Genomic DNA, 20061 nt, shown 5'->3' on the forward strand with positions numbered 1-20061 from the left:
TTTACAACGAATAGAATTGTGAAAAACACCTTGAGGATTGATTCTAAACAACGTTTGCCATGTTTTTGTCGATATTATGGAGCTAATTTGGAAAAAAGTTTGGCGTTGTAAGTGACTGCATTTTCGTTTTTTTTTCTTAGCCAAACGTGATGAACAAAACGGAGCTATTTCTCCTACACAAATAATATTTTTGGAAAAAATGAACATTTGCTATCTAACTGAGAGTCTCCTCATTGAAAACATCTGAAGTTCTTCAAAGGTAAATGATTTTATTTGAATGCTTTTCTTGTTTTTGTGAAAATGTTGCCTGCTGAATGCTAGGCTTAATGCTATGCTAGCTATCAATACTCTTACACAAACGCTTGTGTAGCTTTGGTTAAAGTATATTTTGAAAATCTGAGATGACAGTGTTGTTAACAAAAGGCTAAGCTTGTGTTTCAATATATTTATTTAATTTCATTTGCGATTTTCATGAATAGGAAACGTTGCGTTATGGTAATGAGCTTGAGGCTATGATTACGCTCCGGGATATGGGATTGCTCGACGCTAGAGGTTAACACAGTGCCCTCCAACCCGGAAGCCAGTCGCACCAATGTGTCGGAGGAAACACCGTGCACCTGGCAACCTTGGTTAGCGCGCACTGCGCCCGGCCCGCCACAGGAGTCGCTGGTGTGCAATGAGACAAGGACTTTCCTCCCTAACCTAACTCCCACGCGTCGCCTCATGGACCTCCCGGTCGCGGCCGGTTGCGACAGTGCTTGGGCGCGAACCCAGAGTCTCTGGTGGCACAGCCCTTAACCACTGCGCCGTCCGGGAGGCCCCGAGCTCAGTGACTTTCACCGTGGCACCGTTATGGGTTGCCACCTTTCCAGCAAGTCAGTTTGTCAAATTTCTGCCCTGCTCGAACTGCCCCGGTCAACTGTCAGTGTTGTTATTGTGAAGTAGAAACCTCTAGGAGCAACAACGGCTGAGCAGCGAAGTGGTAGGCCATACAACCTCACAGAATGGGACCACCAGGTGCTGAATTGCGCATATCGTAAATATAGTTTGTCCTCGTTTGCAACACTCACTACAGAGTTCCCAACTGCCTCTGGAAGCAACGTCAGCAAAATAACTATTTGACGGGAGCTTCATGAAATGGGTTTCCATGGCCGAGCAGCCGCACACAAGCCTAAGATCATCAAGTGCAATGCCAAGCGTCGGCTGGAGTGGTGTAAAGCTCGCCGCCATTGGACTCTGAAGCAGTGGAAATGAGTTCTCTGGAGTGATGAATCATGCTTCTGGCAGTCCGACGTCGGGACAAATCTGAGTTTGGCGGATGCCAGGAGAACGCTACCTGCCTGAATGCATAGACCTAAACAGACCTGACCTAAACCCCATCAAACACCTTTGGGATGAATTGAAATGCCGACTGCGAGACAGGTCGAATCACCCAACATCAGTGCCGACCTCAGTAATGCTCTTGTGGATGAGCAAGTCCCATAATGTCCACACCAGCTAATATACACCACACCATCTAATATACACCACACCAGCTAATACATACCACACCAGCTAATATACACCACACCAGCTAATACACACCACACCATCTAATACACACCACACCATCTAATACACACCAACACAAGAAATGAGACAGACACTAAAAGCGGTTCTCACCTTCATAGTCTTGGCTCCCTCCACCAGACTGCCTCCTAGGAAGGTGTTGTACATGATTCTGCAGAACCCTCTGGAGACGCTGAAGGTAAAGTGGAACAGGCCCATGATGACGGACCAATAGAAGGAGAGCAACGTCATCACCATGTCCTTCACTGTCATCTTCTTCATCCTCTTCATCTGCTTCTTCAGGCTCTTCATGGACAGAACCTGTAGAGGAAAGAAGTTCTTGGTCGTCTTTAAATGGATCAACTGGCTGTAGATATATACTTTTGATATTGTCAAATGAAATACATTTACATTCATCAGGAACATGACGTTGTAGCGTAGCGCCATCAGGGCGGTCCGGACCGTGGTCACAGAGAAGAAGCCCATCTCAGGGCTCTCCTCTTCCGGTTTCTCCTTCTCGCTCTCCTCCTTCATGGCCGACCGCTCCCCGATGTCGGACATCTGGGCGGCCAGCTGCATCTCAAAGATGGTGTCCTCGCAGAAGTTAACGAACAGCTCCATCTTCTCCTTTTCCCCGCCCTCGTTGACCACGTCGAAGATGAACTGTCGTTTGGACTCTTTGACCTGGGGCTTCTCCCACTGCGTACGACTGGACTCGCTGATCTCGAAGTAGACCCTCTCGATGCGCTTGGCACTGCCCATGATCTCGATACGGCCCAGGTAAGGCTGGAAGTAATTCAGCACACTCTCAGCCAGCTCCAGGAAGGTCTGCAGGCGCGTGTCGTGGGGCATGTGTTCGGACAGGTTGGTCAGAAGCACGGCCACGTTGAAGCCGATGTCTTTGGCCGGCTCGTGGAAACGCTCCACAAACTCCTCGTAGTCCAACAGCTCATTCTCGTCAGGCTCCGCACAGGACAGCAGGAACTCTGTCTCAGACTGGGTGTAGTGCTTGTGGCTCTCCATGGCTTTGTGGAAGTCTCTCTTGGAGATGACCCCTTTACCATCCGGGTCGTACTCCTTTATAGCAATAATAAAACATTTCACTGCATTTGAAAGACACTGATCAAGATACTCAATGTACATTAAAAGTACAAAAGTACATTAAAAGTACATTAAAAACACATTAAAAGTACAAAAGTACATTAACAGTAAATTAAAAGTACATTGAAAACACATTAAAAGTACAAAAGTACATTAAAAGTAAATTAAAAGTACAAAAGTACATTAAAAACACATTAAAAGTACAAAAGTACATTAAAAGTACATTACAAGTACAAAAGTACATAAAAGTACCTTGAAGGCGTCGGACGACGTCAGGTCTTTGAGTTTAAGGAACATGTCGAAGAACTTGAGGATCATCTCCACGTTGTTGGAGGACTCTACTAGCATGTCGACCATCTGCTTCCCAATGGTTCCGTTGACCACGTTGCCTTCCAGCATGGACAGCAGCATCACAACCATGTCTTTCTGCAGATCCATCAACTCTTTCAACAACTCTATCTGGCTCGAGTCCTGAAGGAAGGACAACAACAATGCACTTAGAAAACTGTTCAGAGCATCAATAAAACATGGATGTGGATATTGCCAATGCTGCTGCTGCTACTACTACTACTACACCTACTACTACTACACCTACTACTACTACACCCACTACTACTACACCTAATACTACAACTACTGCTGCTGCTACTACTACTACAACTACACCTACTACTACTACACCTACTACTACTACTGCACCTAATACTACTACTACTACTGCTACTACTACTGCCACTACTACTACTACTGCCACTGCTACTACTACTACTACTGCCACTACTACTACTACTACTACTGCCACTACTACTACTACTACTGCTACTACTACTAGTACTACTGCCACTACTGCTACTGCTACTACTACTGCCACTACTACTACTACTACCACTGCTACTACTGCCACCACTACTACTACTACTGCTACTACTGCCACTGCTACTACTACTACTATTGTTACTAATGCTACTATTGTTACTACTACTATTGTTACTGCCACTAGTACTACTGCTACTACTGCTACTACTACTACTAATACTACTACTATTGGCACTACTACCAATATTGTTACTACTACTATTTTTACTACCACTGCTACTATTGTTACTGCCACTACTACTACTACTACTATTGTTACTAATACTACTATTGTTACTACAACTACTACTATAGCTGCTGCTCCTACTAATACTACTACTTCAACTACTACTATTGTTACTACTACTATGAATACTATTGTTACCACCATTGATACTATTACTATTGTTACAACTACTACTACTACTATTGTTACTACTACTACTACTACTACTACTACTACTATTGTTACTACTACTACTATTACTACTACTATTGTTACTACTACTACTACTACTACTACTACTGTTACTACTAGTCCTACTACTACTACTACTATTGTTACTACTACTACTATTACTACTACTATTGTTACTAACCACTACTACGATTGTTACTAACCACTACTACGATTGTTACTAACCACTACTACGATTGTTACTAACCACTACTACTATTGTTACTAACCACTACTACTATTGTTACTAACCACTACTACTATTGTTACTACTACTACTACTACTATTACTACTACTATTGTTACTACTACTACTACTACTATTACTACTACTATTGTTACTAACCACTACTACTATTGTTACTACTACTACTACTACTATTACTACTACTATTGTTACTACTACTACTACTACTATTACTACTACTATTGTTACTACTACTATTACTACTACTATTGTTACTACTACTACTACTACTACTATTACTACTACTATTGTTACTACTACTATTACTACTACTATTGTTACTACTACTACTATTGTTACTACTACTACTACTACTACTACTACTACTACTACTATTGTTACTACTACTACTACTACTACTATTACTACTACTATTGTTACTACTACTACTATTGTTACTACTACTACTACTACTACTACTACTACGATTGTTACTAACCACAACTACTATTGTTACTAACCACTACTACTATTGTTACTAACCACTACTACGATTGTTACTAACCACTACTACTATTGTTACTACCACTACTACTATTGTTACTAACCACTACTACTATTGTTACTAACCACTACTACTATTGTTACTACTACTACTACTACTACTACTACTACTACTACTACTACTACTACTATTGTTACTACTACTACTATTACTACTACCATTGTTACTAACCACTACTACGATTGTTACTAACCACTACTACGATTGTTACTAACCAATACTACTATTGTTACTAACCACTACTACGATTGTTACTAACCACTACTACTATTGTTACTACTACTACTACCACTACTACTATTGTTACTACCACTACTACGATTGTTACTACCACTACTACAATTGTTACTAACCACTACTACGATTGTTACTAACCACTACTACTATTGTTACTACCACTACTACTGTTGTTACTACTACTACTACCACTACTACTATTGTTACTACCACTATTGTTACTACTACTACTACTACTACTACTACTACTACTACTACTACTACTATTGTTACTACTACTACTATTACTACTACTATTGTTACTAACCACTACTACGATTGTTACTAACCACTACTACGATTGTTACTAACCAATACTACTATTGTTACTAACCACTACTACGATTGTTACTAACCACTACTACTATTGTTACTACTACTACTACCACTACTACTATTGTTACTACCACTACTACGATTGTTACTACCACTACTACAATTGTTACTAACCACTACTACGATTGTTACTAACCACTACTACTATTGTTACTACCACTACTACTGTTGTTACTACTACTACTACCACTACTACTATTGTTACTACCACTACTACTATTGTTACTAACCACTACTACGATTGTTACTAACCACTACTACTATTGTTACTACCACTACTACTATTGTTACTACTACTACTACCACTACTACTATTGTTACTAACCACTACTACAATTGTTACTAACCACTACTACTATTGTTATTACCACTACTATGATTGTTACTAACTACTACTATTGTTACTAACCACTACTACTATTGTTACTACCACTACTACGATTGTTACTACTACTATTGTTACTACTACTATTGTTATTACTACTATTGTTACTACTACGCTTGTTACTACCCACTACTACTATTGTTACTAACTACTACTACTACTACTACTATTGCTACTACTACAATTGTTACTACTACTACTACTACTACTACTACTACTATCACTACTACTACCACTGCTACTACTACTACTACTATCACTACTACTACTACTACTACTACTGCTACTGCTACTCCTACTACTCCTACTACTACTACTACTACTACTAGTACTACTACTACTGCATAGTAATCCAATGCTACTGACCTGTGACAGCTTCATCTGCATGTGAGCGAAGACATGGAGGAAGCCAACGACAGCGTCCCACAGACGGCTGTGAGCTAGACTCTGCTGGTTCCCAGTACACGGACCCTACAACACAAAAACACAGACGGCCGTGAGCTAGACTCTGCTGGTTCCCAGTCCACGGGCCCTACAACACAACAACAAAAAACATATCATGGTACATAAGTCTGCCTGTGAAAAGATTTTACCTTACTATATGAAGGGAGAATAAGGATGGCCCTGGGATCAACAGTACCTGTATGTACTCTGTGAGAGTATTGAAGACCTGTTTGGCGACGTTAATTGCCTTGGAGAAATTGCGCTGTCCTTGTTCATCAATGACGTCCTTTCCCGAATAGTACCAGTAGAAATCACTGATTGATTCCTGTGTGTCGAGAGAAGAGCCACATAGACAAGTGGTTATCAACAGTAGGATGACTCCATTGAGCAGAGTTGAAGCGCTGTAACAATATAACCCTTAGAAGAGTGTAAAAGGTGAGCTCACCTGAACCCTCAGAAGGTAGTCCACGGTAGAGATGATGATGTTGACCGTAGTGTTGTTCCCCGTCTGTGTTCTCAGGTAATTCTGAAAGCCTTTCCACATCGAGGCGGAAGGGAAGAACAACAACACAGACAGCGTTCTATAGTGGTGCACGACCACAATGACAGATTCCAGGTACAACTGGGAAACAACTAGGAAACAGAGAGGAGATGGGGTTCTGGGTATTGACTAGGGGGGAGGGGGGCAACAGCAGGTGAGCCAGACTGGAAGTCTAGCGGGACTTGGGCTAGACTACAGTACCTCTTACCTGAGTTGTGACCTTCACAGAGCAGCTGCAGGAAGCGGAACAGGTCACAGGTGAACTCGTCGTCCTGCATCACCTTCTCTCCTGTATGGCAGTGGGGAGACAGACGGACACACGGGAGGGACAGCAGAGAGCATCAATAACAGAGCTGGCTGGTTTTGATCCACAATCACTACTGATCTGACTGAGGTGTGGAGTAAAACCCAGGTACACCTGGGACACAAGATACACCTGGGACACAAGATACACCTGGGACACATGATACACCTGGGACACAAGATACACCTGGGACACATGATACACCTGGGACACATGATACACCTGGGACACATGATACACCTGGGACACATGATACACCTGGGACACATGATACACCTGGGACACAAGATACACCTGGGACACAAGATACACCTGGGACACATGATACACCTGGGACACATGATACACCTGGGACACATGATACACCTGGGACACAAGATACACCTGGGACACATGATACACCTGGGACACAAGATACACCTGGGACACATGATACACCTGGGACACATGATACACCTGGGACACATGATACACCTGGGACACAAGATACACCTGGGACACAAGATACACCTGGGACACAAGATACACCTGGGACACAAGATACACCTGGGACACATGATACACCTGGGACACATGATACACCTGGGACACATGATACACCTGGGACACATGATACACCTGGGACACATGATACACCTGGGACACATGATACACCTGGGACACATGATACACCTGGGACACATGATACACCTGGGACACAAGATACACCTGGGACACATGATACACCTGGGACACATGATACACCTGGGACACAAGATACACCTGGGACACAAGATACACCTGGGACACAAGATACACCTGGGACACATGATACACCTGGGACACATGATACACCTGGGACACAAGATACACCTGGGACACAAGATACACCTGGGACACAAGATACACATGATACACCTGGGACACATGATACACCTGGGACACATGATACACCTGGGACACAAGATACACCTGGGACACAAGACACACCTGGGACACATGATACACCTGGGACACATGATACACCTGGGACACAAGATACACCTGGGACACATGATACACCTGGGACACATGATACACCTGGGACACAAGATACACCTGGGACACAAGATACACCTGGGACACATGATACACCTGGGACACAAGATACACCTGGGACACATGATACACCTGGGACACATGATACACCTGGGACACATGATACACCTGGGACACATGATACACCTGGGACACAAGATACACCTGGGACACAAGATACACCTGGGACACAAGATACACATGATACACCTGGGACACATGATACACCTGGGACACATGATACACCTGGGACACATGATACACCTGGGACACATGATACACCTGGGACACATGATACACCTGGGACACATGATACACCTGGGACACAAGATACACCTGGGACACAATATACACCTGGGACACAAGATACACCTGGGACACAAGACACACCTGGGACACATGATACACCTGGGACACATGATACACCTGGGACACAAGATACACCTGGGACACAAGATACACCTGGGACACATGATACACCTGGGACACAAGATACACCTGGGACACAAGACACACCTGGGACACATGATACACCTGGGACACATGATACACCTGGGACACAAGATACACCTGGGACACAAGATACACCTGGGACACATGATACACCTGGGACACAAGATACACCTGGGACACATGATACACCTGGGACACAAGATACACCTGGGACACATGATACACCTGGGACACAAGATACACCTGGGACACAAGATACACCTGGGACACATGATACACCTGGTACACAAGATACACCTGGGACACATGATACACCTGGGACACAAGATACACCTGGGACACATGATACACCTGGGACACAAGATACACCTGGGACACATGATACACCTGGGACACAAGATACACCTGGGACACATGATACACCTGGGACACATGATACACCTGGGACACAAGATACACCTGGGACACATGATACACCTGGGACACAAGATACACCTGGGACACAAGATACACCTGGGACACAAGATACACCTGGGACACATGATACACCTGGGACACAAGATACACCTGGGACACATGATACACCTGGGACACAAGATACACCTGGGACACATGATACACCTGGGACACATGATACACCTGGGACACATGATACACCTGGGACACATGATACACCTGGGACACAAGATACACCTGGGACACAAGATACACCTGGGACACAAGATACACCTGGGACACAAGATACACCTGGGACACATGATACACCTGGGACACATGATACACCTGGGACACATGATACACCTGGGACACATGATACACCTGGGACACATGATACACCTGGGACACACGATACACCTGGGACACATGATACACAAGATACACCTGGGACACAAGATACACCTGGGACACATGATACACAAGATACACCTGGGACACAAGATACACCTGGGACACATGATACACCTGGGACACAAGATACACCTGGGACACATGATACACCTGGGACACAAGATACACCTGGGACACATGATACACCTGGGACACATGATACACCTGGGACACATGATACACACGATACACCTGGGACACATGATACACCTGGGACACAAGATACACCTGGGACACAAGATACACCTGGGACACATGATACACCTGGGACACAAGATACACCTGGGACACATGATACACCTGGGACACATGATACACCTGGGACACATGATACACACGATACACCTGGGACACATGATACACCTGGGACACAAGATACACCTGGGACACATGATACACCTGGGACACATGATACACCTGGGACACAAGATACACCTGGGACACATGATACACCTGGGACACAAGATACACCTGGGACACAAGATACACCTGGGACACATGATACACAAGATACACCTGGGACACAAGATACACCTGGGACACATGATACACCTGGGACACAAGATACACCTGGGACACAAGATACACCTGGGACACAAGATACACCTGGGACACAAGATACACCTGGGACACATGATACACCTGGGACACATGATACACCTGGGACACAAGATACACCTGGGACACAAGATACACCTGGGACACAAGATACACCTGGGACACATGATACACCTGGGACACATGATACACCTGGGACACAAGATACACCTGGGACACATGATACACCTGGGACACATGATACACCTGGGACACAAGATACACCTGGGACACAAGATACACCTGGGACACATGATACACCTGGGACACAAGATACACCTGGGACACATGATACACCTGGGACACAAGATACACCTGGGACACATGATACACCTGGGACACATGATACACCTGGGACACATGATACACCTGGGACACATGATACACCTGGGACACAAGATACACCTGGGACACAAGATACACCTGGGACACAAGATACACCTGGGACACAAGACACACCTGGGACACAATGATACACCTGGGACACAAGATACACCTGGGACACATGATACACCTGGGACACAAGATACACCTGGGACACAAGACACACCTGGGACACATGATACACCTGGGACACAAGATACACCTGGGACACATGATACACCTGGGACACAAGATACACCTGGGACACAAGATACACCTGGGACACAAGATACACCTGGGACACATGATACACCTGGGACACAAGATACACCTGGGACACATGATACACCTGGGACACACATCACATGATCCGAGTCTGGAATGGGTGAGAAACATGGCAGTGATCTGAGTCTGGAATGGGTGAGAAACATGGCAGTGATCTGAGTCTGGAATGGGTGAGAAACATGGCTGTGATCTGAGTCTGGAATGGGTGAGAAACATGGCAGTGATCTGAGTCTGGAATGGGTGAGAAACATGGCTGTGATCTGAGTCTGGAATGGGTGAGAAACATGGCAGTGATCTGAGTCTGGAATGGGTGAGAAACATGGCAGTGATCTGAGTCTGGAATGGGTGAGAAACATGGCTGTGATCTGAGTCTGGAATGGGTGAGAAACATGGCAGTGATCTGAGTCTGGAATGGGTGAGACACATGGCAGTGATCTGAGTCTGGAATGGGCGAGAAACATGGCAGTGATCTGAGTCTGGAATGGGTGAGACACATGGCAGTGATCTGAGTCTGGAATGGGTGAGAAACATGGCAGTGATCTGACTCTGGAATGGGTGAGAAACATGGCAGTGATCTGAGTCTGGAATGGGTGAGAAACATGGCAGTGATCTGAGTCTGGAATGGGTGAGAAACATGGCAGTGATCTGAGGTGAAGCGGTACGAACCGAAGCAGCATTTTATACCAGAGTCTTTGAGCCAATAAAGTACGATTATGCAAATAGAGGGTAAACAGAGTTGTTGACCTCCTTTATATTAGGTCCTTGTAGAAGCAGTAGTTCTGAGTCTAAACTGGGACAACTGAGCATGCCCAGCAGGCCAACAGTATACGGACTGTGTTTAAAAGGCTGCCTCTAAAGTAATGATGCTAATGAAAAGAAGACGACAGGCTGGTGACACGGTGGGGCTGTGACACGTCCACTGTAATGTTACCAACTCTGACAACATAAAGATAACTTGGCGACTGAACTTCATGTTGGAGAGAGAAAGAGAAACAGGCTTGAAAGTGCTTCGGATGATACATTGAGGTAAAACAGAGATAATCACTGGGATATAGAAAGCTACTTTGATGCGTTTCAGATAAGAGTCTCAATGACCGGTGTGACCTCATAGTGAAGGCTTGCTCCTTTACACTGCCCAGGCTACGGGAGAAAAAAACATCTATTTCAAATTGCTGCTAGTATTTTCAATGGTTTAGAAAGCAAAAATACAAGGTCACACTAGAACGTATATTTGGTAAGTGCACTTTCAGGCATATTTCACCATGACAGACCAGATATGAAGTCTCATTAAGTGGCTAATTGGTCAACAGGGGATATGTTTCCCCTCCACATTGACTCTGTACCGTAATACCCTGTATATAGCCTCCACATTGACTCTGTACCGTAATACCCTGTATATAGCCTCCACATTGACTCTGTACAGTAATACCCTGTATATAGCCTCCACATTGACTCTGTACCGGTACCCCCTGTATATAGCCTCCACATTGACTCTGTACCAGTACCCCCTGTATATAGCCTCCACATTGACTCTGTACCGGTACCCCCTGTATATAGCCTCCACATTGACTCTGTACCGGTACCCCCTGTATATAGCCTCCACATTGACTCTGTACCGGTACCCCCTGTATATAGCCTCCACATTGACTCTGTACCGTAATACCCTGTATATAGTCTCCACATTTGACTCTGTACCGTAACACCCTGTATATAGTCTCCACATTTGACTCTGTACCGTAACACCCTGTATATAGTCTCCACATTTGACTCTGTACCGTAACACCCTGTATATAGTCTCCACATTTGACTCTGTACCGTAACACCCTGTATATAGCCTCCACATTGACTCTGTACTGTAATACCCTGTATATAGCCTCCACACTGACTCTGTACCGGTACCCCCTGTATATAGCCTCCACATTGACTCTGTACCGGTACCCCCTGTATATAGCCTCCACACTGACTCTGTACCGGTACCCCCTGTATATAGCCTCCACATTGACTCTGTACCGGTACCCCCTGTATATAGCCTCCACACTGACTCTGTACCGTAATACCCTGTATATAGCCTCCACACTGACTCTGTACCGATACCCCCTGTATACAGCCTCCACATTGACTCTGTACCTGTACCCCCTGTATATAGCCTCCACATTGACTCTGTACCAGTACCCCCTGTATATAACCTCCACATTGACTCTGTACCAGTACCCCCTGTATATAACCTCCACATTGACTCTGTATCAGTACCCCCTATATATAACCTCCACATTGACTCTGTACCTGTACCCCCTGTATATAGCCTCCACATTGACTCTGTACCAGTACCCCCTGTATATAACCTCCACATTGACTCTGTACCAGTACCCCCTGTATATAGCCTCCACATTGACTCTGTACCGGTACCCCCTATATATAACCTCCACATTGACTCTGTACCGTAACACCCTGTATATAGCCTCCACATTGACTCTGTACCGTAATACCCTGTATATAGCCTCCACATGGACTCTGTACCGGTACCCCCTGTATATAGCCTCCACATTGACTCTGTATCAGTACCCCCTATATATAACCTCCACATTGACTCTGTACCGGTACCCCCTGTATATAGCCTCCACATTGACTCTGTACCGGTACCCCCTGTATATATTCTCCACATTGACTCTGTACCGGTACCACCTGTATATAGCCTCCACATTGACTCTGTACCAGTACCCCCTGTATAAAGCCTCCACATTGACTCTGTACCGGTACTCCCTGTATATAGTCTCCACATTGACTCTGTACCAGTACCCCCTGTATATAACCTCCACATTGACTCTGTACCAGTACCCCCTGTATATAAATTCCACATTGACTCTGTATCAGTACCCCCTATATATAGCCTCCACATTGACTCTGTACCGTAACACCCTGTATATAGCCTCCACATTGACTCTGTACCGTAATACCCTGTATATAGCCTCCACATTGACTCTGTACCGGTACCCCCTGTATATAGCCTCCACATTGACTCTGTACCGGTACCCCCTGTATATAGCCTCCACATTGACTCTGTACCGGTACCCCCTGTATATAGCCTCCACATTGACTCTGTACCGGTACCCCCTGTATATAGCCTCCACATTGACTCTGTACCGGTACCCCCTGTATATAGCCTCCACATTGACTCTGTACTGGTACTCCCTGTATATAGCCTCCACACTGACTCTGTACCGATACCCCCTGTATATAGCCTCCACATTGACTCTGTACCGGTACCCCCTGTATACAGCCTCCACATTGACTCTGTACCGGTACCCCCTGTATATAGCCTCCACATTGACTCTGTACCAGTACCCCCTGTATATAGCCTCCACATTGACTCTGTACCGTAATACCCTGTATATAGCCTCCACATTGACTCTGTACCGGTACCCCCTGTATATAGCCTCCACATTGACTCTGTACCGGTACACCCTGTATATAGCCTCCACATTGACTCTGTACCGTAACACCCTGTATATAGCCTCCACATTGACTCTGTACCGTAATACCCTGTATATAGCCTCCACACGAAAGCATCATGTGCCAGTAGCCAGTAATTATTACCAACTCATGAAGCCGCTGTCTCCCATTACCATTGAGATATCATACAAACTAATATGGACTTTTCAAATAGATATTCAGTGTAAATCAACAACAACAACAACAGAAACATGAATGAAAATACAATATCAGTTCAAAAACACAACATAAATAACTGGGGTAAAGTTCATAGAAAAATTGACAATTTTCACGTAAAAAAACTGAAGAACAAGTACGGACACAAAAACAACAACAAAGGATACAACGACATCGACTACATCACAGCTGGACCAATCACAGAACACAGAATCAACAGCTGGACCAATCACAGGCACACAGGGTCAACAACTGGACCAATCAGAGGGGAGACACTTGGGTGATTGGGTAAACCTTCCACTAGGCACAGATCAGACCACTGAAGCCAATCAGCCACAGGTTGTTAATGCACAACAGACGACAGAGAGGGGAGGACACCACAAGTTCTCCTTATATATATATATATGAATAACACACATCCAGCCAACTGCCACGACGGGAGACCAGAACAGACCAGACCACCACTTCACTTCAAAACAGCTCACTGATCTTACATCTAGAGTTACAGCCAGATACAAACCCCAAGAGGGATGACAGGGAGAGAGAGAGAGGCTGGTTGCCTACAGTACAGCTCTACAACAGCATTACATGGCTCTAGGTTGGATAGAGAGAGAGAAGAGGTGAGAGAGAGAAAGAGAGAGAGAGAGAGAGAGAAGAGGTGAGAGAGAGAAGAGGTGAGAGAGAGTGAGAAGAGATGAGAGAGAGAGAGAAGAGGTGAGAGAAAGTGAGAAGAGGTGAGAGAGAGTGAGAAGAGGTGAGAGAGAGAGAGAGAAGAGGTGAGAGAGAGAGAGAGAGAGAGCGAGAAGAGGTGAGAGAGAGAGAGAGAGGAGGAGAGAGAGAGAGAGAAGAGGAGAGAGAGAGAGAGAGAAGAGGAGAGAGAGAGAGAGAGTGAGAAGAGGTGAGAGAGAGAGAGGTGAGAGAGAGAGAGAAGAGGTGAGAGAGAGTGAGAAGAGGTGAGAGAGAGAGAGAGAAGAGGTGAGAGAGTGAGAGAAGAGGTGAGAGAGAGTGAGAAGAGGTGAGAGAGAGAGAGAGAGAGAGAGAGAGAAGAGGTGAGAGAGAAGAGGTAAACCAGACCTCAGAACAGATTGACAGCGTCATGCTATAGTAAAGGCAGAGCAGCAGGATATAGGGAAGGAAGAGGCGTTTGACTCACGACCTGGACAGCTAATCACATCTAACAACACAAAGCTAACGAACGAACGACAGGAAAATGGCAGAAGTCATAATTACCACGCTCATGAGTGATGACTGAGGAGGGGAAGACAGTACATTAAATCAAAGAGAAAAAAGGAAAGAAAGAAAGCAGAAGTCAAACAGATTACAAATAGCTTTCAATATGGTTTTCATATCGGTTTGTTTCTTTGCAAATAAATCAGTTTAGGGTGAAGAATAGCGCAGAGCAGAAGTTGTCACTGTAGAGAATTATGGAAACACGTTTGGGTCTTTGCGTGTCAAAAAAGATACACGTCAATTAACACTATTTGTCGTGTCAAAATAAGCTTGTTGACCAATCAGGACCTGATTATGACACATAATAATTCACCACGTTCATACATGCTTTACTCAGTTATTACACATTGATTACAGTATCCACGTCGTGTTTCATATGTCATGTCGTGTTTCATATGTCATGTCAAGTTTCATATGTCATGTAGTTTCATATGTCATGTCATGTAGTGTTTCATATGTCATGTAGTGTTTCATATGTCATGTAGTTTCATATGTCATGTCATGTTTCATGTCATGTAGTGTTTCATATGTCATGTAGTGTTTCATATGTCATGTCGAGTTTCAAATGTCATGTCATGTCGAGTTTCATATGTCATGTCGAGTTTCATATCGTGTTTCATATGTCATGTCGTGTTTCATATGTCATGTCGAGTTTCATATGTCATGTCGAGTTTCATATGTCATGTCGAGTTTCAAATGTTATGTCGTGTTTCATATGTCATGTCATGTCGAGTTTCATATGTAATGTTGTGTTTCATATGTCATGTCATGTTTCAAATGTCATGTCGTGTTTCATGTCATGTCGAGTTTCATATGTCATGTAGTTTCATATGTCATGTAGTTTCATATGTCATGTCGTATTTCATATGTCATGCAGTTTCATATGTCATGTCGTGTTTCATATGTCATGTCGTGTTTCATATGTCATGTCGTGTTTCATATGTCATGTCGTGTTTCATATGTCATGTCGAGTTTCATATGTTATGTCGTGTTTCCAATGTAATGTCGTGTTTCATATGTCATGTCGTGTTTCATATGTCATGTCATGTCGAGTTTCATATGTCATGTCGTGTTTCAAATGTCATGTCGTGTTTCAAATGTCATGTCGTGTTTCAAATGTCATGTCGTGTTTCAAATGTCATGTCGTGTTTCAAATGTCATGTCGTGTTTCCTATGTCATGTCGTGTTCCATATGCTATGATGCTGGTCAACAGACACACTTCCCCAGGCTCTGGACAGTGCTGGTCATAAAAACCTAGCTAGCTGATGGATGCAAACAATGTCCTTCCCCAAAAGCTTAGCAAAAAGACAATCAGTTTCAGTAGCTATTTTGTTTAAAATATATTTGTTTAACGAGGCAATTCAGTTAAGAACAAATTCTTATTTACAATGACAGCCTACAGGGGGCAGAACGACAGATTTTTTTTTACCTTGTCAGCTCAGGGATTTGATCCAATACCCTTTCAGGTTACTGGCCCAATGCTCTAACCACTAGGCTATCTGCTCTAACCACAAGGCTACCTGCTCAAACCACCAGGCTACCTGCTCAAACCACTAGGCTACCTGCTCAAACCACTAGGCTACCTGCTGATTACTAGTCCAACATTCTAACCACTAGGCTACCTGCTGGTTACAAGTCCAACACTCTAACCACTAGGCTACCTGCTGGTTACTAGTCCAACACTCTAACCACTAGGCTACCTGCTGGTTACTAGTCCCAACGCTCTAACCACTAGGCTACCTGCTGGTTACTAGTCCCAACGCTCTAACCACTAGGCTACCTGCTGGTTACTAGTCCAACACTCTAACCACTAGGCTACCTGCTGGTTACTGACCCAACACTCTAACCACTAGGCTACCTGCTGATTACTAGTCCAACACTCTAACCACTAGGCTACCTGCTGATTACTAGTCCAACACTCTAACCACTAGGCTACCTGCTGGTTACTAGTCCAACGCTCTAACCACCAGGCTACCTGCTGGTTACTGACCCAACACTCTAACCACTAGGCTACCTGCTGGTTACCAGTCCAACACTCTAACCACTAGGCTACCTGCTGGTTACTAGTCCAACACTCTAACCACTAGGCTACCTGCTGGTTACTAGTCCAACACTCTAACCACTAGACTACCTGCTGATTACTAGTCCAACACTCTAACCACTAGGCTACCTGCCACCCCTATCTATCTAGCTAGGTGTCATCATTTATATGACGGTTTTTATTTGATTAATGGTGGTCGGACCCATCTATGTGAAGCTAGCCACAATAAGGATTAGCCACAATAGTGGACTTTGCGGTTCGTTTTCAAAATAAAAGTCTCAATGAAAGTGATGCAAATTAATACAAATAGTGGAATCATGCCATAATGGAATAGATCATACTAAACGAGGTTGGAATGTTCTTATATAAATTCACAGAAACCTGTTGAAAACACACTGGATGTAGTAGACTTTAGAATGGCATTGGGATCTTATTATCCTTATTTCACTGTACAGCCTTACCTATGGGTTGTGGATCAATGACATGGGGTATCAGTCTCCTCAGTGACACCCAGAGAACATGAGCATCATAGCTCTCATTGCGTGACTCTGAAACAACTGTGAATCGATGTACTGCACCAGTCAACCCTACTATGTATTAAACACAATTCCAGAGGGAATCTCTGAGGAGGACGTTGGTAAAAAGCACTTGGGTACTGAGTAGACTGATAACTTCATTTCATTGCTCCACATTCCAACACTCCGGCCTTTTTTAAAACATCTTAAGGATAGGGGGCACTATTTTGACGTCTGGATGCAAATCCCAAAGTAAACTGCCTGCTACTCAGGCCCAGAATGATCTGCATATAATTGGTAGATTTGGATAGAAAACAATGTAGTTTCTAAAACTGTTAAAATGATGTCTGTGAGTGTAACAGAATTTATTTGGCAGGTGAAACACCGAGGACCGACCATCCAGGAAATCTTGTTTTTTTGAGGTCACTCTCTTTTCAATTGATTTTCTAACTAGATTTATGAGGGACCGGGTTGCAAATTCCACTATTGTGGCGAGCTTCAAAACAAGCCGGTTAGCCGGGTTAAGCCACACTACCCACATAAAGCTAGCTGGCTGCTTATAAGGTTAGTTTTGGGAAGCAGGGTTAAGTAGCTGACTAGCTAGTTATTTCAATATGAGAACAACAAGTAGCTACCTAGCTAATACTTACTTACATGGATTCCTAAATCATTGCTAAGAATAGTGAAAATGAATGCAGTTTCTACTGGTAATTGTTTTAGGCTGGTTGCATTGGTGCTAGCTAGGTACCAAACTAAAGCTAGCTAGCTACCAAGTTAAAGCTAGCTAGCGAGGTAACAAACTAAAGCTAGCTATCTACCCAATAAATTGCTAATAGCATCTGTATCAAATATTTTTTTAATTTCAAATGCTCCCACAGACGTTTTCCCATTCGATGGAATAGATAATGTGTTATTACCTAGATAATGTGTTATTACCTAGATAATGTGTTATTACCTAGATAATGTGTTATTACCTAGATAATGTGTTATTACCTAGATAATGTGTTATTACCTAGATAATGTGTTAATACCTAGATAATGTGTTAATACCTAGATAATGTCTAATTACCTAGATAATGTGTTATTACCTAGATAATGTGTTATTACCTAGATAATGTGTTATTACCTAGATAATGTGTTATTACCTAGATAATGTGTTATTACCTAGATAATGTGTTATTACCTAGATAATGTGTTATTACCTAGATAATGTGTTATTACCTAGATAATGTGTTAATACCTAGATAATGTGTTAATACCTAGATAATGTGTTAATACCTAGATAATGTCTAATTACCTAGATAATGTGTTATTACCTAGATAATGTGTTAATACCTAGATAAGGTACTGTACAGCTTTGACAGTGACGCTTGGCTTGTTATTTGACGTGTCAAATTAAAAGCTTATTTGAAGTGTCCAATAGTGTTATTTGACTTATATCTTTTTTGACACACAAAGACCCAAACGGTGTTCCAAAGAGAATAAAGAAAAGAGAATTTAGAATAGGAATTAAGTTGGTCAGAGTTCTAGAAGACTGCACATTGTAGAGAATTTAGAATAGGAATTAAGTTGATCAGAGTTCTAGAAGACTGCACATTGTAGAGAATTTAGAATAGGAATTAAGTTGGTCAGAGTTCTAGAAGACTGCACATCGTAGAGAATTTAGAACAGGAAAAGAGTTGGTCAGAGTTCTAGAAGACTGCACATTGTAGAGAATTTAGAATAGGAATTAAGTTGGTCAGAGTTCTAGAAGACTGCACATTGTAGAGAATTTAGAATAGGAATTAAGTTGGTCAGAGTTCTAGAAGACTGCACATTGTAGAGAATTTAGAATAGGAATTAAGTTGGTCAGAGTTCTAGAAGACTGCACATTGTAGAGAATTTAGAATAGGAATTAAGTTGATCAGAGTTCTAGAAGACTGCACATTGTAGAGAATTTAGAATAGGAATTAAGTTGGTCAGAGTTC

General features: G+C 43.4%; 1 pseudogene; it reads right to left on the reverse strand.

The window, feature by feature from the left end:
* LOC135513362 (ryanodine receptor 2-like) overlaps positions 1-20061 on the reverse strand; it is a 358078-nt pseudogene that overhangs the window by 38767 nt on the left and 299250 nt on the right.

This window comes from Oncorhynchus masou, chromosome 24 (assembly GCF_036934945.1).
Source record: "Oncorhynchus masou masou isolate Uvic2021 chromosome 24, UVic_Omas_1.1, whole genome shotgun sequence".
NCBI lineage: Eukaryota > Metazoa > Chordata > Actinopteri > Salmoniformes > Salmonidae > Oncorhynchus > Oncorhynchus masou.